This window comes from Oreochromis niloticus, linkage group LG3 (genome assembly GCF_001858045.2).
Source record: "Oreochromis niloticus isolate F11D_XX linkage group LG3, O_niloticus_UMD_NMBU, whole genome shotgun sequence".
Taxonomy (NCBI): Eukaryota; Metazoa; Chordata; class Actinopteri; order Cichliformes; family Cichlidae; genus Oreochromis; species Oreochromis niloticus.
This window is the reverse complement of record NC_031967.2, coordinates 23,174,061-23,198,475: the sequence shown is the minus strand read 5'-3', so window position 1 is coordinate 23,198,475 and position 24,415 is coordinate 23,174,061. Positions and strand designations below refer to the sequence as shown.

General features: G+C 42.6%; 2 long non-coding RNA genes across 2 annotated transcripts; both read left to right on the top strand.

The window, feature by feature from the left end:
* Positions 1-7,727: 7,727 nt before the first annotated feature.
* LOC112846184 (uncharacterized) lies at positions 7,728-12,704 on the top strand. Its single transcript, XR_003219042.1, has 3 exons — positions 7,728-7,786; positions 8,145-8,417; positions 11,524-12,704. It is a non-coding gene; the product is annotated as an uncharacterized LOC112846184 (long non-coding RNA).
* Positions 12,705-14,125: 1,421 nt separating this feature from the next.
* LOC112846183 (uncharacterized) lies at positions 14,126-14,792 on the top strand. The gene is made up of 2 exons (XR_003219041.1): positions 14,126-14,376; positions 14,623-14,792. It is a non-coding gene; the product is annotated as an uncharacterized LOC112846183 (long non-coding RNA).
* The last annotated feature ends 9,623 nt before the right edge of the window (positions 14,793-24,415 follow it).

Genomic DNA, 24,415 nt, shown 5'->3' with positions numbered 1-24,415 from the left:
TCAGAGAAACACAGGGTTTAAGTACACAGAGGGAGCAATCAGGGAATGAGTAACAGGAGGGAAACACAGCTGGGGCAAATCAGAACTGACGAGACAAGGAAGCGTAAACCGAACACACTGAGATAAGACCGAGACCTTCAAAGTAAAACAGGAAACACATAACACAGACTGAACAAAAGACACAGACTCACATGCAGGCACTACACCAGAGGGAACAGAGACGTGGGACCAGGGCAGACACAGACACTGACTGGACGTGGGGATACAGCAACATGGAACACGGACAAAAAACCAGAAACCCATAAAGCAAAGCTAGAATATAATGAAATAACAAAATCAAAGAACCAAAAACACAAAACACTGGGTCGATGACCCAGGGACCCTAACACTTACCTCCTCAGCCACCGGGGTGTCCCCCTTCGAAGCATCTCTGGGCTACCAACCACCTCTCTTTCCGGCCGTAGAAGGTGATCACTTTGTCCCCTTTGTCCAGCAGCATCTACGGAGGTGTCGACGTGCCTGGAGAGCCACCCGGGCCGCCCTTCTTCGCTCAGCTGATCGCAATAAGCGCCTGGCGGACCGTCATCGGACCCCCGCACCTGCCTACGCCCTGGGACAAAAGGTTTGGCTGTCTACCAGATTCGTTCCTCTCCGGGCTGAGTCAAAGAAACTGTCCCCCACCTTCATTGGTCCGTTTGTTATAGACTCTCTGGTTAACCCGGTTTCTGTCCGTCTCAAATTGCCCCGAAACATGCGGATCCATAACGTGTTTCATGTGTCTCAAGTGAAACCCTGCCTGTCCAGTCCTTTGTTTCACTTCAACTAAACTTTCTGTTTTATTTGGTGCTAATGACCCCGATTGGTTATACATAATGTACATAATTTTGCATGTTTAGATTTTTAATGGTAAAATGTTGTTTTCAGATCTTTCTCCTCAACGTGCAGTTTTCTGAAATCTGATATTAAGAGTGCCAAACGGCTACAACAGTGATGCACGCATAAAAAAGAGCTGATGTGGAAAGTTGAAGCAGTCATTGCATCAAGAACGGCACAAGTTTTTCAGTGATAATATGCTGACATGTTAAAAAAATACCATAATAAACATATTAAAAATATTGATGTTTTATGTGGCCAAACATGAGTCTACCAGCAGGCTGCTGGATTAAACAATAAACACATTTTAGTTTTCAAACATTTTTATTTTCTTTGCAACAACTTAATTTTCATTATGCAATAACTGCATTGATCTGAGTGTTTCTTTACTGAGCATTAAATCATTTGTTGCTGCTGATCAAGAAGATTCAACAAAGGAAGTAGAAAAAAGGAAGTACAGTGTTATGTATTACAGTGCTACATATTTAATGCTACATGCAAAATCCACTCATACAATCACTTGACTGGTGGTTTTTTTTTCCTTTAACACTCTGAAAATATGAAGCTTTTCTTTTTCTAAAATCGGTGTTATTCCATACAGAAATAAAATAAAGTAGCAAAAAAAGAACAGCAAAAAGCCAAAGTGGGTTAAATATTGTAGTGATGGGAATTCCGGCTCTTTTTAGAGAACCGGCTTTTTCGGCTCCCAACTAGCTCTTCAGGTTGTTTTGTTGCTTTAATTACTTTATTATTAACAACAATATAAAATTATGCACAAAAGGAATTACTAATGTAAAAAAACTGTGGTTTTATTTATATATGTTTATATATAAAGATATATGGTGGCCCCTAGAGACAAAGCACGTACAAACTCCAAAAAGCACGTACAAACTCCAAAGCACGGACAAACTCCAAAAAGCACGGACAAACTCCAAAGCACGGACAAACTCCAAAAAGCACGGACAAACTCCAAAGCATGTATAAACTCCAAAAGCATGTATAAACTCCAAAACATGTACAAACTCCAAAAAGCACGTACAAACTCCAAAGCATGTACAAACTCCAAAACACGTACAAACTCCAAAACACATTTCTAGCGTTAGCTGAACTTCCAAAACAGAGCTACCTAGATCACTTAAATTACACAATTGAAAACATATGTGTATTCTTTGTGTATTTATACACAAGCACTCATATATATTCAAATAATTCTGCCACACACCAAATCCGGTCGTTGGTACTTCCTGGCTTGTGTAGCCACTAGGTAACAAAAGCTCAACACTGCCCCTAGCATCCTGCAGCACTTCTGTTGTGTTTTGTACGTGTTTCCCATGCAGCTAGGAATAATGGAATAGGACTCCGGTTCTATTTTGTGGGTTTTTTTGTGCTTCGGAGTTTGTACGTGCTATGGAGTTTTTACGTGTTTCGGAGTTTTTCCGTGCTTTCTCTAGGGGCCACCGTCAATATACTTTTATTTATTCATTCCACATAAAATGTAATAAATAAATCATATAATACAAAAACCAACCATTTACATTTCAACTTTTAACTATTTAAATTTTCAGCTTTTTCCTTTTAAACAAATTTAAAGTAAAACAACACAAAACACTGCAAACCACAACACAATTAAATATAAATTAAAATATGAAAACAAAAAGAAGATGCACATTCTCTGTCATATAGGCCTGCATGAATAAACTTTCTGAATCCTTTATCACCGGCAACTTTAAATAGTTGTGGATGATTACTATACCGTTGTAATGTGACCTTGTTGCACCTGGCTGTCTTTCTCTCTCTTTCCCTCTGGCTCTGTTCCTGTGCTACTGCCAGTGTAACTACCGCCCCTCCCCCCTCTGCCCAGCGCAAAGCACAAGGCTCGCGTGAGGAGTGAAGCGGAGAAAAAGTGCGAGAGAGAGGGTGAGAGAAAGAAAAAAAAACCCCACGGCTCCCAATAAGGAGCCGCCTCGCGTCATTCAATTCAAAGAGTCGGCTCTAAGAGCCGTTTCGTTCCCGACTGACACATCACTAAAATATTGGCTTCAATCATGGCTCAGTGGTCGGGTAGTTGGAGACAACAGCAGGATTAATGCCCGTTTCTTGGAGGCAGTCAGTGTAACACACACACAACTACAACTCAGTGACTGGAAAGCTCATACTCCCACTTTTGAACAGCACGTTCGTAATACATGGTGAAACAGTCAGGTCAGGATCACGCTGAAATGTGACACCACTTAGAAAAGTCACACAGACAAAAAAGGGCCCGTAAAACGCTCAGTAAGGTTTTCCATTAGTTAAAGCTTTAATCCAATTGTTTTGTTATACAGAATTTCTTTGTGCATATTAAACTTAGCACCCTCAGTGGGTCCAGTATTCAGATCTTTTTTTTAAAGTCAATTAAAAAAAAATTCCAAAACACACTTTCAAATAGAGAGAAGAGAAGTCTGACGTCATTAGCCATGTCTGGGCCCAAACTCCGCTGCAGGTCCATAAGTCAAGCGATCACTGTGGCATCACTGAGAGGCAGAAGACACTGTTGCTGGTTAGTCAGCAGCTGCTTATCTGTCTGAAGCTTGAAATCCAGCAGGATTGTAATCCTCTTTTTCTCCACCACTTTGGTAGGTGTATCCTACTGTTGGCAGCATGTGATCAAACATAAACATGGTCAGATCTGCTGCAGAGCTGCATATTTTCCAAAGCAAGAATAAACTCTAGAGGTAGAAAAATCCATGTGATGTGTGATCATCCTTGCCTAACTGACCTGTGTTTGTGTTTTTGAACAAATCTCCTGAAAAGCTTTGCAAATGAAGAATTTAGTATAGTTTGTAGTGGATGTAAAACATAAAACCGTGAAACAGAATTCCAATAAATTCGGACCTACAAAGGAATACAGTGATTATATTTTATTCAAGAAGCAATTTAGGCATTAAAAGGTCACACTGAAAACATAGAATTACAGAATAAAATATTTGTTCTTCTGAGCAGCCTCTGACTAATTTTGTCTGAAAGAGTAATGTTTGCCACAGTCTGTTTGCTGACAGGCTTATTTTTACCTACTAATAGGCTAGGCCACCTAGAAACAGGAAATTCCGCCTGTGGTTTGAGTCTGACGTCTTCAGGTTACCACATGTCTTGTTTTTTAGGGGGGTGTTTTTGCCCATAATGGAATAATAGCAATAATTATCCCTCTTACATTTAAGTATGCATGACACTCATTTATCTTATTGGCTGGTGTTACAGAAATGGTTCCTACACCGGTGATGATGACATCAGTGTGACTCCAACCTGTCTGCTGGACTCACACGCACAGTCAGTGTTGTTCAGTTAACAATTGTGTACCAGTTCACAGAAACAAGATCACAGTGAGATGTCGACTGAGCCTGGCTGTTATGAAATGTCTCTACTTTTAAACTGCTGTACAATGAACATAGCTGTAAAACAGCAGAGGCCATGCTCATACAGGAGGACAATGATGGAGATGCTGCAGATCTAAAACCACAAAGACTAGATTTTAATTTTAGTTTGGATGAAGGTTCTACTGTGAGTGAAATTAATAAACACAAAACAGGAAAGAAGCTTAAATGCTTGCAGTGGACAGGAAATTTGAACACGTCACACAACTTCTGTGGTCAAAGCTATAGGGGCTGTTTAAAGTTGGAGTATAAGGGAAGGAAGCACAGAGAGTTGATAGAAGGAGGAGCTGAATAAAAATTGGCTTTAGCTTCTCTTTGTTCTGCATTTATTATCAATGCAAACTCAAACACTTTGAGGCGTGCAGGGCTGGACGTGAGGATGGGGCACTCTTTGCTCTGTTTGCTGGGGTTATTCTGTGAGTACAATACACACGTTCTCTGTGTGAATGGTGACAGTGACAGTGTATCCATGCTTTAACCCTTTTGTACATTTTTTTCCAACTTTTTTTTTGTTGATTTGGTGATGATTTTAGCTGTGATATAGCTTGTGGCATGGATTTTTGGAGGAAATCTTTTTTTGAGTCAGATTTTTGAAATCTAGTGGCTTTTACTCATACATGTCATCCATTCTGTGTTGATGATCTTGACATCTTTGTGTACAAAAATGTAACAAAATGGAAACCCCCATTGTTTCCTTCCCTAACAATGGGGGTGTGAGAAGACCCAACTACTCCACTCCTTGTCCGTGTGAAAAGTGGTCTGTTGGATGCGTGTATTGGTGCAGCTGAGTGTACGGGTGTAAATAGTAACTAAATAGTTAATGTCACTGTGTGAACACCAAAGTGCTATTAAAATTGAGGGCACAGATGTCACACAAGTATAAGAGCGCCGCTCAGCAGGTACCATGAATTTGGTCTTATATCAATTTAGCAATAATTTATTTACACCAGCAATTATTGCCATCTACATCTGTCCCAGAGCCTCCTCCTGGTGAAAGGAGGTCTCGGGGCAGACCCAGGACTCACTGGAGAGATTGCATCTCTCAGTTGGCCTGCGAGTACCTCCATGCTCCCCCGGATTAGCTGGAGGATAAGGCTAGGGAGAGGGCGGTCTGGGCTTCTCCGTTTATGCTGCTGCGCCCATGACCCAGCCACTGAAAAGAAGAAGAAAACAGATGGATTGACAGTTGGATGGATCAAACCATTTCTAAAGTGATTTAGGTGCAATATATTTGTGTCACCAGCAAATAAAACAAATATAATTTTTTTTTGCAAATATCATTTATATACATAACAAATAGTTTTGGTCCCAACACTAGCCCTTGTGGGACTCCACAAACAATGTAAAAACATTCTGATTTATACTCTCCCATCTTTACCATTTGTTGCCTGTTATGTAAACCAGTTTTATGATATTTCATGGTTAATTGTGTCAAATGCTTTTTTCAGATCAAAAACACCCCAACCTTAAATCTCTTACTGTCTCTGGAATGAATTCTACATTATCAAAGGTTGTGCTGCATCTTCGGATTGTCAGTTAAATGATATCTGATTTCTTTCATTATTTTAGTGCTCAATACAGTCATCCATGGAAACGCTGGAGGTGAGGAATTTTTCTTTCTTCCCATTTGTATCATATTGTCTGAACTTGAGAACTAAAAGAGAGCATACTTCTCCCATACTGGCTTCTTGGATAAATCCAAGGTGATTACTCCCTTAAAAACTTTCAGTGGATGAAAATGCTGCAGCGAGTGATACAGACAGGGACTAGAAAAAAGAGCACATTTCTCCTATACTGGCTTCTCTTCACTGACTCCCGGTTAAATCCAAAATCGACTCTAAAACCAGTCTTCTCACATAATCAGGCTCCACCTTATCTTAAAGACCTTATAGTACCGAATCACCCCAATAGAAATCTTCATTCTCAGACTGCTGGTTTATTTGTGGTTCCTAGAGTATTTAAAAGCAGAATGGGAGGCAGACGTATGTCATCCAGATATGGGCCAGGCTGGCATAGATGGCAATGTCTATGTGATGGCATGCCATATCTGGCCCGATTGTGGTTTGGTTTATGTGGCCCAGGCCCATAGAAAACAGGTCTTCCCCTGATCTGGCATCAAGCTGGCACTTCTGACTGACTGGTGTCATGGCAGGGTGTATGTCAACCAGATGTGGGCCAGGTCTGGCAATGATGGCACTGTTTATGTTCCTATTTTAGTTAGAAGACCCAAATGCCATGTTGCAATACTATACTGCTACAGCCAACGTTTCAAACGCAGATTTGACAGGTTTGTTAGTGTACACTTTATCCAAAACCTAGTGATGGTTTACTCGTCTTTGCCAGTGTGTGGCTGTAGCTCAGGAGGTAGAGCAGGTCACCTGCTAATCTGAAGGTTTGTGGCTCGATCCCTGGCTCTTCCAGTCTGCATGTCAAGAGTATGAATGTAGTTAGGAAGCACTCAGTTTAGAGAAAGTGTGTGAGTGTGGCATGTTATATAGAGCACTTTGAGTAATCCGGGAGAGTAGAAAAGCACTATAAAAGAGACAGACCATTCATTTTCTGAACAGAGTTTTGTCATATTACTTTTGCACTATTATGTTCCGGCACATGTTGTTATCACATGGCTTGATTAAGGTACACATTAGGCTGAAATCTGGGCCAGCACAGGGCCAGCAGTGTGTCTCCAACTGGCCCGTGGCTGCACACAACTTACACATGGCCACATACCACAAAGAATGACGGCCCTTTGGTGGCCCAGATCAGGTTTGCCAGAGGTAATCCACACATGGGCCAGCACAGGACCTCTTTAAATTGTTTGGATTCAGTCATTTACTTTTATGTTATTGTTCTAAACTGAACTGCAGATAAACCAAAGGCCAAACTCAGTGCTGATAACACAGCTGTTCCAGTAGGGGGCAGTGTGACCCTGACCTGTTCTGTGAACCCATCATCATCGTCTAGATGGAAATACTACTGGTACAAAGAGAATTATGGTGTACGTGAGAGACTATGGGATGCATTTTTTCTGTCAAATGACCAAGTCAGAGTCTCACAGGGAGGACTCTACAGCTGCATAGGAAAAAGAGGACGTTACTGCTCAGAGTTGAGCCAGTCAGTCAGGATTGACACTATTGGTAAGTTTAAATTTAACTTCCTACAACGCACTACATAAGATGATGGCTAAACCTCATAATAATGTGTTTTTATTGTACTTTCTTGAACATTAACAGTGTCAAACAGGCCTGTTGTGACTCTGCATCCAAACTGGTCTGAGATATACAGAGGAGAGACGATCACTGTCAGATGTGAGATCCATGGAGGAGACACTGAGTGGGATTATGAGTGGGAAACAAACAGCAGGATAAAACCTCCAAATCAAAATGAATACAGGATTAGATCTGCTTCATCATCCAACAGTGGAAACTATCGCTGTAAGGGCAGAATGAAAAGTTCACAGCATAAAACAACAGAGTGGAGTGATTCAGTCACACTGACAGTTTCAAGTGAGTCAAAGATCTTTTATTCATATTAACTGTTTTATCAAATCCTCATTTTTAGTTAAAGAGACAGATGTCACAACTAACACTTCATTTTTTTCACCTGATGACTTTAATGAACTGCAGACTACAATATGGCCTCATTTTATTGGCCTTTTTTATTTATTTAATTTTTTATTTATTTAGTTTTTTAGTTTTTACCAGTTGACAAAGAATTTGCATTCATCACTTGCAGGATAATTGTTTCATATTTGGTGCTAGTAGCTAAATTATCTGATGAGGTTTTTATAAGCCTGATCATTATTGTAACACTTTTCTTCTTGAATCATGTGACAATGTTTTTCTTTTCCTGTAACATCAACAGCAAGTAAACCCAGAGCCACACCGACAGCACAAAGTTTAACCATACCAGCAGGGGGCAGTGTGACACTGAGCTGCTCTGTGGAGGGCTCTGCTGGCTGGAAGTTTGACTGGTTCAGACGTGATTCAGTCTCTTCTAAAGCTCAACTCATAAGAGGAAATGAAGCAAACAGAGATATTAGTGTCTCACAAGGAGGTCTGTACCACTGCAGAGGAGGGAGAGGAGATCCAGTTTACTACACAGAGGACAGCAGTGACGTCACCATTATGCAAATCAGTAAGTTTAATTATTGTATTTCTGCTAAACTGAGACAGATCAAGTTATGTGATCTGTGCTGTTTGTCTGTTTCTTTTTCTGACTCGGAGAGGTGGAAATGAGAAAATAGAAGAACTTCAGTGTCATTGTGACAAAGTGTGCACTCTGAAAGAGCCCTTGTGGTTCTCAGAGAAAAAAATCAATACAAGCCTTCAGTTCATTCGAATCTGTCAGAGATATATTCCTGAAACTGCTGGATAAACAGACACTCACTCAAGAACGAGATCGCACAGCGCTCTTTGTTGCACTTGCCACAAGGGAAGTAGCTGCCTCCGAACTACTTCAACTAGCTTCCCTCTGCAGGCTGCTTTTATTGGTTACACTCATGAATATGCATTTTACAAATACATGTGACATGCCTAAGCAGGCATATCTGAACAACATCAGTGTCTGTTTTCTGTGTGAATGTGGGTGTGTTTCTGTGTGACTTCCTGCTGATCACAAAAGGGTCATCTCCCCTCCTCCAGTATATGGCTCAACTTTAATGGTGCACCATATACAAGCATAGGCGAGCCCCTAAATGGCCGGGAGTGACCATTCCTCAGAAGATAAGGAAACCAGGATCTTGCATGGAATGTGCTGTAGTTAAAAATTACGGCCTCCCCACAATTTAAAGGCTGGGGAGGAGAACAAAAGGATATCTGAACATACTCTTTAAGACAAGGCTTACAACTTAAAGCACAACAATGACAACATTTAATGAAATCACTCTAACAGAATCATTTTAGTATTAACTATTAAAAAAATAAATTAGCAGCATAATATTCAAATGCCAGTGGCTGCAGGCTCTCTTCATGTATGTTTCTAGACTGACAATCTAAAGTTTTATATTTTCATTTTTATTAAACTCATTCATGTTCAGTTTACCCACACTGATTTGCTTGTTAACCTCCAAGTTCATATTATGCAAAGCAGACTTATTCCAACACAAGAATATCAATAAAAGATGTTAACTGTATATAAGGGCGCGTGTGTGCAATGTGTCGAGTCTGCTATATATTGCCTCAAGTGTGCTGTCTGGGTAAGGCAGGCAAAATCTAAAAACTTACCTTTATGTTGCCCGTTGCTGGCCTGAGTTTGGGCGCATTCTACGAACCTGACGCAGAGAACAAAGTGAACAATGGCCTAGTTGTTCACCCTACTTCATTCAGCTGTATGTGAACGCGCCGCCTTTTCATAACCTCTGTCACCCAGAGACAAAAGCCCCTTTTCCATTAGTACCTACTTGGATCGACTCACCGTGGATCGCCACAACTCGACTCGGATTGACTGGTTTTCCATAAAAATCCAGTACTACCTAACCTGGTTGTGGTTGTCATCTTAGCAACGTTTCCAAGCATGCTGCACCATATTTAATATGCAACATGGATGCTACAACAAAGGTAGACGTTGAGGCAAGAATATACCTGCTGCTCGGTCTGTGGCTTTCCGTCAGACTCGGGGACCACTGCGTTGTGTTTTGTAGCATTTCTGATAGATTTCTCCCTAAGATCATGAATGCTTTTGGTCCCTTTCTACATTTGTTAAATCATCTATCAGGAACCTTAGGGTAACAGCCCTATGTCCCTAGCAGGTCCCTGAGGTCATGTGATCAGGGCCTACTTGTTATACAGCATGCGAGGCTGAGTAAGGGAAACAGAGCAGGTTGTAGAACTCTCTTTCTCTGAGCTTGAGATCTGTGGACTCGGTAGTCTCTGTAAAAAAACAACTAAAAACTCATCTCTTTGGAATTGCGTTTGGTTAACTTTTTGTCTGTTTTGTTTTAAATGCCCTGGTATTTCTTTGTGAAGCACTGTGTGATCTTTATCTTGAAAGGTGCTATATAAATAAAATTTTACTTACGTACTTACATTTTTTTTTAAAAATGGCGCCTATTAAGTGATGCTACTGACAAGCTCAGTTTGACAACATCACATTATAGTACCTGCTTGGCTCGCTTGAACCTAGTGCGAGCAGGTACTAAAAAAGTACCTGGTATTATGTACTGTGACCTAATGGGAAACCCTGAACACCGTGGCAAACCATGCCAAGTTGATCCAAGTAGGTACTAATGGAAAAGGGGCTAAAGGTATGGTTTCCTTTCATTTTGTGAACCTGTGACTTGATTGCTCACTCTGGCTACTGTACCTCTGGTCAGCTTGACAGACTAGGACCTTCCAGTCATTTCATGTTCACCCCAGTTACACCTTCAAAAAAGAGACTGTATATAGTTTCATAGCCAAAGGACATTTTTGTTGGGACTGACTTGTAGGAACTGGGACTCTTTCATTATGAACATTGTAAATTGTGTTATTTTTATGACATAATGTTAATCACTCCAGAGGGGAGAGTGAATTGATGTCATCTGGAGATCTTTTGGCTTTAAAAGAGGGTTTTGTATGGTTCTATCCCCATTCTGGAAGCGGTCTGAGGAGAATTCTTTTATTTTTATTATTTTGTTTGTGTTGTGATTTTGAAGCCCTTCTGTGGCTAGCATAAACAAGTGTTTCCCAACAGTGGGAACACCATCGCCTGTCCAATTTATTGAACCTGTCTTGTTATTTAACTGTCATGATGTCTTTTTTATTTTTTATTTTTTTGTATTTTTGTTTTGTGCCTTCCATGATCTTCAGAGCCCATGGTGACTGATGGATGGTTGAGATTTAAAGGGGCCAGCAGAACAAATTAAAGTTTCACGTTCTTTAAAAATGACTGTTTGATGTTTATAACCCAAGTTGCTCTGGAGTAGGGGCACCCTGACTATCTGGTTGGGTACAGAAAATTAGAGGGAAATTGTGCTAGGCTGTGTTAATGTCTGACAGCACAGTGTGCTCTACGCAGCCACCGTTTCTTGAACTTGAACCCTGGAGCCCCTCTTCCATACCTGCATCAGCCAGACAGGTGAAGACATTTTTATAGTTGTTGGTGCCAGGGTTAATTGCACTAGGGGTTTGTTTTCATTTGTTTTCATGTTTAAACTGTTTGTCTGTGAATCAACTGTTTTGCAGTCACTCTACTCTTATGTTATAAACAGCAGAGTTTTTATATTTCTGTTTGTCTCCTAACTGGATCATTCTTATGCGAACAGTTCCCATTAAGCCCCCTGTGATCATGCAACACAACTGGACTCAGATATACAGCGGTGAGACAGTCACTGTCAGATGTGAGATTCAGGGAGGTGAAGGAGCTCAGTGGACGTATGAATGGAGTCCAGCCAAGTTAAACACACCTCCAACATCCAATGAATACAGAATCACAGTTACTGAGTATGACAGTGGAGGATACAGCTGTCGGGGCAGAAGGGACTATTTCTTCACAGAGTGGAGTAAAATCATCACACTGACTGTATCATGTAAGTTGGAGATGTTTCATCAAAATTTAAATCCATTGACGGCTCTTCTTTATTTCTATTATTTTTATTGCACGTGTGCAGTACTACCTGTTGCACCAACATATGATGCAGTTGCTTCAGTTTCTTTTAGCATGTTATCTGTTTTTGAAATGAATCTTAGAGGTTTCAGGTCTTGCTTAAAGAGTCTGGTCTCATGAGCAACACACACTGCTTTTTCACTTAAGCCCCTTTTCCATTAGTAACTACTCAGATTGACTTGCCATGGATTGCCACGACTCAACTCGGATCGACTGGTTTTCCACTACAATCCAGTACTACCTAACTTGTGTGGTTAGATACTAACATCCAAGTAGGTACTAATGGAAAAGGTGTCATGGTCCCCGTGCCTCACCGGCTGACTCCGGGTTAGGCAAAATGTGTTTGTTTTTGTTCTCTCTCTCTCCCCCTCTTCCTCTTCCCCCTGCTGTGGCGGTGCCCCTGGCTCACGCACCTGTGCTCATCATCACACCTGTCGTTGTTTACTGCAATCAGAAGGGCTTCTTAAGATGGCAGACCTACGCTACTTGTCGCTGGAACGTTGAGCCACCCGCATTCTCCCTGGACCCGTCCCTGTATCCCTGAGCGAGCGAGTGAGCGAGAGGAATGATTGGAGGAAAAGGAGTGGGATTGTTGCCGAGAGAGTAGAGTGTGTTTTTGGACCCTTCCCCTTTCCCTCATACCCTGGAGCCCTGGACCCTTCCCCCGAACACTTGTATATATATATTCACCTGGTGAAACCACTGTAAATAAACGCACTATCAGCTTTTGCAAAGGTCTCCTGGTCTGCGCCTGAGTCCGTGTCAAAAGGGGCTTTAGTGAAGTCTGAACTGCAAACGACAGTATGGCCTTCTTTTTTGGACACTGTTATGTAAAAATAAATACCGTACACTTTACTAAAACTCTTACAGTTACAGTTTTAAAGTTATAAATTATTATATTGTGACTTTGTCTTGATGTTCAGTCCTAATCGTATCCTTCTTATAAAAATAAAGTATAGTTACAATACATTTAAATAAAAAAAATCATAAAAATATAAATACAAAAAACACCCAAAACATCAATACAGAATTAACTGGGTTACATTCTTATTACTGATCAAAAAACTCAGTTATGCCTCAAATTATGCTTCAAAATTCAAATGGTCTAATTATAGCATTTGATCTATGCATTCATAGACTTTATAGGATATTATGTTGCCGAACAAATGAACAAATGCCAGGCCCGGCAGATCCCCATGTACTAAATAGAAGTGAAGAAGTTAAAGAACTGAAAAGGGGAGGGAGGGAGGGGCACGTCAATGAGAATGAACCGCTTGTGGAACTGGGAGAACCTATATAGATGAGAGCCGGAAGGAGCGTGTTTGGAGGCGTGGTCACACTCCTGAAATTCTGATACTCAATCTCCAATTGTGAGTCAACATTTTTTGTGACATTGAATTCAGAGTTAAGAGACGAAAAATTGAGAGAAAATCTTTGTTGAACAGATAAACCCCGTCCTGTCCTCACTGTGTCTCCATCATGGCTGAGTCCTGGAGCCTCAGTAACTCTGAACTGTGAGGTTGAACATCCGTCTGCAGGATGGAGCTTCTACTGGTATAAAGCTGTTCCTGATCTATCAGAGAAATCCTCCAGTTATGAGCTGCTACCTGATGGCAGTGGGACTGCACAGGACTCCTACATCATTCATGGACAGACACACACAGCAGGATATGTGTGCAGAGCTGGAAGAGGAGACCCAGAGTATCACACTGATCACAGTCAACCAAAGTTTGTCTGGTCTGCAGGTCAGTTTGTAATCTTTGATCTGTAATAAGGTCACATATGTTGGATGTCTTATTACAGATCACATGACAGATGATGTAGACATTTATTGGCTGAATGATGTAAACACAAGCAAACACCCTCTTACACAAGTTTAGTGCGTTCAGATAGTGTGAAGACTTGTGTAGCGCATACTGTACACCTCTGTGTACTGCACACTGTGGACAAACTACAGGAAAGCAGGTTTACAGAAACTTCAAGTAGCTTCTAATGATGCTCGAGATTATTACTGAGAGACCCAGATGGTTCAGTGCAAGTGACTTCATTCAATGTTGTATTATTGTATGTGTAAAGTTATTGTTGCTTTAACAACTATGAGATTTTGTAATGTGTAAACACTGATTGACTGACCAAATATGCTAATTAAAATATTTGCACTGATCTTCAGAAGATAAAGTAGTATTTTTACTGTGATATTTTGAATCCTTACATCTGTGAGCTTTGTCTCTTCACTGCATGTTGTTTCCAGATGTTCATTCAGCAGCGTCTCTCACAGTGAGTCCTGACAGAGTGCAACACTTCACCTTTGACTCTGTCTCACTGACCTGTGAGGGAAACTTCACTGAGTGGAGAGTGAGGAAGTTCTCTGAGGACGGCCGACTGTACTCTGACTGTAGGAGAATGACTGGATCCACATGTAACATCATCACATCAGAGTCAGATACTGCAGTGTACTGGTGTGAGTCTGGATCAGGAGAGTTCAGCAGTGCCGTCAACATCACTGTACAGAGTATGTTATTATACATTTACTTCTTGGATTTTCATGATTTAGATGTCACATGAACATTTGTCCCAGTTTTGCTGAATGTGAAGTAATTATGTGGTAAAAACACACAATCATTTAAAACACACAGGTTTCAATATACAAGATCAGATCTTCATGATGAAAAGCATTTGTACAATCTGTTCTTCTTATTGTTTGTCAGCTGTGCACCAGCTGAAGTGACTGAAACAATTGTGTGTGATTGTGTCACAGATGATGGTAATGGTCCTATCCTGGTTAGTCCTGTTCATCCTGTGACTGAGGGAGCTTCTGTTAGTCTGAGCTGCAGTTTGAGAACACAAAAAATACTTTCCAATGTGTTTTTCTATCACAATGACAAACTTATTCAAAATGATACCCGAGGGGAGCTGAAGATCTCTGCAGTGTCAAAGTCTGATGAAGGTTTCTACAAGTGTCAGTACTCAGGAAGAGAGTCAGCACAGAGCTGGATGTCAGTTAAAGGTGAGCAGGATCAAAACAGTTGATGGATTTTTGTAAACATGTCTGATGTCTGAGAAGGAACATTAGATTGTCTGATTTAAGTCTCACTGTCACTTTGCTCTATTTCATAAAAGTATTTATTTATATAATTATAGTTTATCAATAATTAATTAATGTTTGATGTAACTGTGTCAGGAGCTGACAGCTCTTCATCTCCTGTGTGGTTGATTGTTGGACTGGTTTGTGGAGTCTCTCTCATTATTATTCTCCTGCTCTTGTTGTATCGCTGCAGAACGACCAACAGTGAGACCTTTTCCTTTACTTACTACAAACTCTTTATCATTCAAAGACACAAATCCATCATGAGGTTCAAATGTCTTGTTTTTTACATTTGTAATAAAGGTGTTGCTAATGAGCAGACGCTCAATCAGGATGAAGATCAGCAGCAACCGTACTCCTCTCTTCTTCATGGTTAGTTTTTCTTGTAGTTTCCAATATTGTGATCCTATTTGCAACAAGACTGTACTTATTACATCTGCTGCAGCTTTTAATATAAATATTATTTGCAAGAATATCACAGACATGAGGTGACTGATTTTCTCTGACCTGCAGGTGTTCATTCTGTCTATGAGACAGTCAGAAGATGTGAAAACACTGAAAATGGTAAAGTATACACTTTCATTAACATAGAAGCTGGATGATTATACAATAACTTGGTTAAACATGAAAGTCAATAAAATTATTATTTCAGGTCCAGCAGAAGGTGATTACACCAATGTCACATCAGTGATTCAGCTCAAAGTCATTAAATAGACAAGTGAGTGCAAAAAATGTGAGATTTGAAATTCAAAATGTATCCATCCATCCATTTTCTTCCGCTTATCCGGGGCCGGGTCGTGGGGGCAGCAGCACAAGCAGAGAAGCCCACACCTCTCCTCCTCCTCCAGCTTGTCTGGGCGAACACCAAGGCGTTCCCAGGCCAGCCAAGAGATATAATCTTTCCAGCGTGTCCTGGGCCTCCTCCCAGTGGGTCATGCCCGGAAAACCTCACCCAGAAGGTGCCCAGGAGGCATCCTTGTCAGATGCCCGAACCACCTGAACTGGCTCCTTTTGATGTGGAGGAGCAGCGGCTCTACTCTGAGCCCCTCCCGAATGGCCGAGCTTCTCACCCTATCTCTAAGGGAGAGGCCAGCCATCCTTCGGAGGAAGCCCATTTCCACCACTTGTATCCGCGATCTTGTTCTTTTGCTAACTACCCACAGCTCGTACCATAGGTGAGGGCAGGGACGTAGATCGACCGGTAAATTGAGAGCTTCGCTTTTACGCTCAGCTCTCTCTTCACCACAACAGGCTGGTACACTGCGGCCGCCGCATCAATCAGTCTGTCGATCTCTTGCTCCCTTCTCACGTCACTCATGAACAAGACCCCGAGATACTTAAACTGCTCCACTAGGGACAGGAACTCGTCCCCGACCCGGAGTGGGCACTCCACCCTTTTCTGGCTGAGGACCATGGCCTCAGATTTGGAGGTGCTGATTGTCATTCCCACCTCTTCACACTCGGCTGCGAACCGTTCCAAGGTGAGCTGGAGGCCATCACACGAAGAAGCCAACAGAACCACATCATCTGCAAAAAGCAGAGATGAAATCACCACCCAAGTTAAAGCGTTCTACCAGTTGGCTACGCCTAGAAATTCTGTCCATAAAAATTATGAACAGAATCGGTGACAAAGGGCAGCCCTGGCGGAGCCCATCACCCATCAGGAATGAGTCAGACTTATTGCCGACTATGCAGACCAAGCTCTTGCAACGGTTGTATAAGGACTGAATGGCCCGTAGCAATGGGCCAGACACCCCATACTCCCGGAGCACCCCCTACAGGACCCCCTGAGGGACACGGTCGAATGCCTTCTCCAAGTCCACAAAACACATGTAGACTGGTTGGGCAAACTCCCATGCACCCTCAATTATCCTTAAAAGCAACATTGTTGAGGCCTGTCAACCAAAAAAGCCGTACAACATCCAGAGCCTTCAGGAACTCGGGGCGGACCTTGTCCATCCCAGAGGCTCTGCCACCAAGCAGTTGTTTTACTGCCTCAGTGACCTCGCCCCCAGAGATTGGCGGGTCATCCCCTTTACCCCCAGACTGTGCTTCCGCCACGGAGGATGTGCCAGTGGGATTGAGGAGGTCCTCGAAGTATTCCTTCCACCGTCTTACAATTTTCTCAGTCAAAGTCAGCAGCACTCCACCCTCACTATACACAGTGCAGGTAGAGCACCGCTTTCCCCTCCTGAGTCGCCTGACGGTTTGCCAGAATCTCTTCGAGGCAGTCCAAAAGTCTTTTTCCATGGCCTCTCCGAACTCCTCCCACACCCGAGTTTTTGCTTCAGCCACCGCCCACACCGCGTTCCGCTTGGCCTGTCGGTACCTATCAGCTGCCTCCGGAGTCCCACAGGCTAACCATGCCCGGTAGGACTCCTTCTTCAGCTTGGCGGCTCCTCTGACCTCTTGTGTCCACCATTTGGTTTGGGGATTACCACCATGCCAGGCACCAACTATCTTGTGGCCGCAGCTCAGTGCAGCAGCTTCCACAATGGAGGTGCTGAACATGGTCCATTTGGACTCAATGTCCCCAGTCTCCCTCAGAATGCTGTTGAAGCTCTCCCGGAGGTGTGAGTTGAAGATCTCGTGGACCGGGGCCTCTGCTAGGCATTCCCAGCACACCCTCACTGTACGTTTGGGCGCGCCAGGTTTGTCCAGCGTCCTCCCCCGCCACCAGATCCAACTCACCACTAGGTGGTGATCAGTTGACAGCTCAGCCTCTCTCTTTACCCAAGTGTCCAAAACATATGGCCTCAGGTCTGGTGATACGATTACAAAATCGATCATCGACCTCTGGCCTAGAGTGTCCTGGTGCCACGTGCACTTATGGACACTTATGTTCGAACATGGTGTTCGTTATGGCCAAACTGTGGTTTGCACAAAAGTCCAATAACAAAACAGCGCTCGGGTTCAGATCCGGGAGGCCGTTCCTCCCAATCACGCCCCTCCAGATCTCGCTGTCATTGCCCACGTGACCATTGAAGTCTCCCAGTAGGACAACAGGCTGGGCACTCTGAACCGCCACTTGGCGCATAAGCACAGACGATGGTCAGGACCCGTTCCCTTACCCGAAGGCAAAGGGAGCAAACCCTCTTGTCCACTAGGAGAAACCCCAACATACCAGCAGCAAGCCGAGGGGATACCAAGATACCCAACCCAGCCTGCTGCCTCTCGCCAGGGGCAACTCCAGACTGAGACAGAGTCCAGCCCCTCTCCAGGAGGCTGGTTCCAGGGCCCAAGCCATGCGTTGAGGTAAGCCTGACTTTATCTAGCCAGTACCTCTCAACCTCATGCACTAACTCAGGCTCCTTCCCCACCAGGGAGGTGACATTCCATGTCCCAGTTGTCCCAGTTGTGTCTTGGTAGCTGGGGATCAGTCCGCCAGGACCTCCGCTCATGACCGCCGCCCGGTTCACATTGCACCCGACCCCTACTGTGCCCCCTGCAGGTGGTGGGCCTGCAGGAAGAGGGGCCCTTGTCCCGTCCTCCTGCAGGTGGTGGGCCTGCAGGAAGACGGGCCCTTGTTCCTTTTTCGGGCTGTGCCCGGCCAGGCCCAAAGGACTAAGGCCAGGCCACCAGATGCTCACCCTCGGGGCCCCGGTAGCCCTATACCAGGCAGGGTAAACTGTTTCTGTGATGGTCTGCAACATATACAGTGGCTTACAAAAGTATTCGGCCCCCTTGAACTTTTCCACATTTTGTCACATTACAGCCACAAACATGAATCAATGTTATTGGAATTCCACGTGAAAGATCAATACAAAGTGGTGTACACGTGAGAAGTGGCACGAAAATCATACATGATTCCAAACATTTTTTACAAATAAATAACTGAAAAGTGGGGTGTGCGTAATTATTCAGCCCCCTGAGTCGATACTTTGTAGAACCACCTTTTGCTGCAATTACAGCTGCCAGTCTTTTAGGGTATGTCTCTACCAGCTTTGCACATCTAGAGACTGAAATCCTTGCCCATTCTTCTTTGCAAAACAGCTCCAGCTCAGTCAGATTAGATGGACAGCGTTTGTGAACAGCAGTTTTCAAATCTTGCCACAGATTCTCGATTGGATTTAGATCTGGACTTTGACTGGGCCATTCTAACACATGGATATGTTTTGTTATAAACCATTCCATTGTTGCCCTGGCTTTATGTTTACAGTCTTTGTCCTTCTGGAAGGTGAACCTCTGCCCCAGTCTCAAATCTTTTGCAGACTCCAAGAGGTTTTCTTCCAAGATTGCCCTGTATTTGGCTCCATCCATCTTCCCATCAACTCTAACCAGCTTCCCTGTTCCTGCTGAAGAGAAGCACCCCCAGAGCATGATGCTGCCACCACCATATTTGACAGTGGGGATGGTGTGTTCAGAGTGATGTGCAGTGTTAGTTTTCCGCCACACATAGCGTTTTGCATTTAGGCCAAAAAGTTCCATTTTGGTCTCATCTGACCAGAGCACCTTCTTCCACATCTTTGCTGTGTCCCCCACATGGCTTGTGGCAAACTGCAAACAGGACTTCTTATGGTTTTCTTTTAACAATGGCTTTCTTCTTGCCACTCTTCCATAAAGGCCAACTTTGTGCAGTGCACGACTAATAGTTGTCCTATGGACAGATTCCCCCACCTGAGCTGTAGATCTCTGCAGCTCGTCCAGAGTCACCATGGGCCTCTTGGCTGCATTTCTGATTGGCGCTCTCCTTGTTCGGCCTGTGAGTTTAGGTGGACGGCCTTGTCTTGGTAGGTTTACAGTTGTGCCATACTCCTTCCATTTCTGAATGATCACTGGAACAGTGCTCCGTGGGATGTTCAAGGCTTGGGAAATCTTTTTGTAGCCTAAGCCTGCTTTAAATTTCTCAATAACTTTATCCCTGACCTGTCTGGTGTGTTCTTTGGACTTCATGGTGTTGTTGCTCCCAATATTCTCCTTGACAACTTCTGAGGCCGTCATAGAGCAGCTGTATTTGTACTGACATTAGATTACACACAGGTGCACTCTGTTTAGTCATTAGCACTCATCAGGGAATGTCTATGGGCAACTGACTGCACTCAGACCAAAGGGGGCTGAATAATTACGCACACCCCACTTTTCAGTTAGTTATTTGTAAAAAATGTTTGGAATCATGTATGATTTTCGTTCCACTTCTCACGTGTACACCACTTTGTATTGGTCTTTCACGTGGAATTCCAATAAAATTGATTCATGTTTGTGGCTGTAATGTGACAAAATGTGGAAAAGTTCAAGGGGGCCGAATACTTTTGCAAGCCACTGTACACTGGTAATTATTCTCACTGATAATAAATGCATTTGTGGACAAAACAAATGGCGTTTGTTTTGAAATGCTTTCATTTGATCACCTCAACAGGGCAACGTGGTGACCCAGAGGAGAGCTCTGACTGCAATATGTCAATCCAAATTCAGCCTCAGCTCTAAAATCTTAACAGCAGCTCTTTAGCTGTTTCTCTCTTTTTTTCTCTTTAAAGTCTCTTAAAAAGTCCAAGTCACACAAGTGAAAAGGAGAAGATTTTGATTTCAAGGCAATGATCCTGATAGCCTGAGTTTATATTTCCTTCAGAAAGGATCGCTCAGTGTGCTTCGCTTGTTTCTCTACCATTATATAATAATTTTAATGGAATGTAATGCACTGTTGATCTGTTTTTATGTTTTTAACTATTTGTTTGATGTTTAATATATCATAAATTTCTTTCTGTGAAGCACCTTGTAACTCTGTTAATAAAAGTGTGATCTAAATAAAGTGTGTTGTTGTGTGCCAGACTGAGAGTATATGTTACATCTGTTCAGTGTTGCGCATGAATCCACAGAAAAAGCATCATTTAAAGGCACTCATTGTCATTTAAAACAGCTTACAACCCTCCAAAATGAAGCGATCGACATAATGGGAAGTAACAACTGCTCTGGCGTTATGCTAAGCAGCCTTTTTACCGGGGAGGTCCGGTCTGTTCTTTCGTGTAATGACGATTTGTGCCTTGCGATTTGTGCATAGTGAGTCAATGCGTTTGACTCACAATGCACCCATGTAGGCTTCCTTGGCCTATTTAGCCCCTTTTCGGCTGGGGTTCCACACTATCTGAGCAGGTACTAAAATGTGATGTCCTCAGAGTACGTTCCACCGATTGGCTGTTCAGTGGCATCACTGGATGAGTGATGAGAGCGTTTCATTCACAAAAGTCAAAAGCACCATTTCTGAAACCTGGCAACGAGGGAAATGACAACAAAAAAAACAGCACTGTGGTCCCTGAGTCTGACGAAACGCTACAGACAGAGCAGCAGCTATATCCTTGCCTCGACGTCAGCCTTTGTTGTAGCATTCATGTCACATACTAATTACATCATGGGATGCTATGCATTACTATAACAAAGGCTATGCACATTGGGTAGTACCTGATTGTAATGAAAAAACAGTCAATCCAAGCTGTGGAGATTTGATCCGAGTAGGTACAAAAGGAAAAGGGGCTTTTGATGCCCCTCCTATGGTTGGCTTTGACAGTGCTGTACAGAGAACTGCCTTAAGGCTGAGTTTTGTACACTATGAGAGCACTGAATTAATGAGCTCATTTAAAAAACAAAAACAATTTAATGCATCACTGTTTTTCTTTAGTACCTCAACCTTCCCCTTTAGAAACGTGTGTGTCATGTGTGTGGGATACAGTTAAGCAAATGTTGTGCAGGATCTTTGCTGTTTCAGAAAAAGAAACAAGTGTTGGCTGTTTTTAAACTTTCCCTCAGCCTCTTCTCATGAGTGAAGTGCTCATTTCATTTGCTGTCATCAAATCTTTCATCCTCTTTACCCACATTTCTTGTGTGTCTGATGTACCTATCTACATATAAATCAATCAGTAAATACAAATAAAGCTAATGTAGAGGTAAAACTGGTTGGTGGGGAATGATCAGTAGTAGGTCACTTTACTATAAATATTCAACCTAAAAAGGATTTTTTTTAAAGCTGTTGCGCTTGACAGGAGGCTGTTTTAGAAAAATTTAGACCTGCAAAGAAATACAGTGATTATGTTTTATTCAAGCAATTAAAAAATATCAAAGTACAAAGATGACAATACAGAATAATATCTTTGTTCTTCTTGTTGTGTTGATCATCTAGTCTCCAGCAGGCTCATTTTTATCACTGAGAGATCTTATGATTTCTGACTGGGCCACGTAGAAAAGAGGAAATGTAGCCTGTGGTTTCAGCCTGAACTCCTTGGTTTAGCACATCTTGTTTTGTTCTTTTCCCATACTGGAATAACAGCAATAATTATCCCTGCTACATTTAAATATGCATGACACTCTGTGAAAGCAAATTAAAAATAGAGTGCTTGTGGTGATGACACATGAGAAATATACTGTATATATATGTGGTCATTAAGAAACTGTGAAAAGCTTATTTGTCATGCTGAAAATAAGATTCCTTTAAGAGCCTCTGCATGCACATGCTATAAATGTTCAAGCATGTTTGACAGATAAAACATTAAATCATTTATGTTTTATTGATACTAATGCATCTGTTTGTTTGCGTGTTACAGAAATGGTTTTTGCGCCTGTGATGATAATGTCAAGTTGTAGAGTCCAACCAGCTGGTCAAAGGCTGTGCCAGTGTAGCTCAGCTAGCATTATGGCAGGGCAGTAAGAACAGCCTTCAAGACAGTGAACTCTCATTTTGAATTTGTATTTGAAAAGGACAAAAACGACATCGCAGTGAAATGCAAACTGAGCTTGGTTGATATGGTTGGTTTTTTGGTGGTAGAGATGTAACCAACGTCACAATGATGTAGCGTAAACATAATTTAAGGTAAAAGTACATTAATATGATAATGAAATGAATCTGTAAGTCACACCTGAGTTTGCACCTAAGTTGGTTTAATAAAAACTAATAAGCGAAAACAGCAGCAGACAAAATTTGTGTTTCTTTTGTTCTTTAATGTTTTTTTGTGTTTCATCTGGGATTAAAATGTAATAAAAGTATATATAAAAAGTATTCAGAATCTGAATTTGATTAAGAAAACTTTTCTAGGCTACACAATACCTAATCACATCAGCCAAGGTGTGAAAATGGGTGTAGGTCACAATCAGCCAAGGTTTCGGGTGAGCTCATTGTGAAACCTGGCCCCACCCTATCATGTGATTTCCTGAGGTCGGCTACCCCAGGATGTGAGTGGGCATTAAGGCATCTGGGAAGGGATCTCAAAACTGGATTATAGATGGCAGACAGTTGGTGTCGTAAACCACCGCCTCTATTCAAAGATGGTCGTTCACAGTGGACATAAATGGCTCCTTTTGCTCCTCTTTCAAACCATCTGTCTTCTCTGTCCAAAATGTGAACATTGGCATCCTTGAAAGAGTGACCTTTGTCCTTTAGATGCAGATGGACGGCTGAGTCTTGTCCTGTGGAGGTGGCTCTTCTATGTTGTGCCATGTGTTTATGAAGTGGCTGTTTGGTCTCTCCAATGTAGAGGAGAGTGTAGCATTCCTCGGTGCACTGTACAGCATACACTACATTGTTAAGTTTGTGTTTAGGAGTTTTGTCTTTGGGATGAAGCAGTTTCTGTCTGAGTGTGTGGCTGGGTCTCAAATACACTGGGATGTCGTGCTTGGAGAAAACTCTCCTGAGTTTTTCTGATACACCGGCTACATAGGGGATGACAATGTTGTTGTGTTTGTCTTTCTTGTCCTCCCTAGTTGGTGTCTGATCTCCTTTTCTGTGCATCTTTGCTGACTTGATGAAAGCCCAGTTGGGATAACCGCATGTTTTAAGAGCTTCCTTTACATGTGTGTGTTCCTTCTTTTTCCCTTCAGGCTTAGAGGGAACAAGTTCTGCCCGGTGAAGTAGGGTCCTAATTACTCCAAGTTTGTGTTCCAGAGAGTGGTGGGAGTCAAAGAAGAGGTACTGGTCAGTGTGTATGGGCTTGCAGTAAACTTCAGTGTTGAGGTTTCCATTCTCTTCAATGCGCATGGCACAGTCCAGGAAAGGCAAACAGTTATCCTTTGTGTCTTCCCTGGTGAACTTGATGTTTTTGTCCACGGCGTTAATGTGCGCAGTGAAGGATTCCACTTCTTGTGTTTTGATTTTGACCCAGGTGTCGTCTACATATCTGTACCAGTGGCTGGGTACTCTCCCTTTAAAAGAGCCAAGAGCCTTTCTTTCCACTTCCTCCATATAAAGGTTGGCTACAATAGGGGACACCGGGGAGCCCATGGCACATCCGTGTTTTTGCCTGTTGTATTTGAAATATGTAGTGGTAAGGCAGAGGTCTAACAGAGTGCAAATCTGATCGGGGGTGAAGTTGGTTCTGTCTTCCAAGGAGCTGTCTTCTTGTAGTCGTTTTCTGACAGTCTCCACTGCCTCCGTGGTGGGTATGCAAGTGAAGAGAGAGACTACATCAAAGGACACCATGGTTTCATCTGGATCCAGGGTAAGTTTCTGGACCTTGTCGGTGAAGTCGGTGGAGTTCTTGATGTGGTG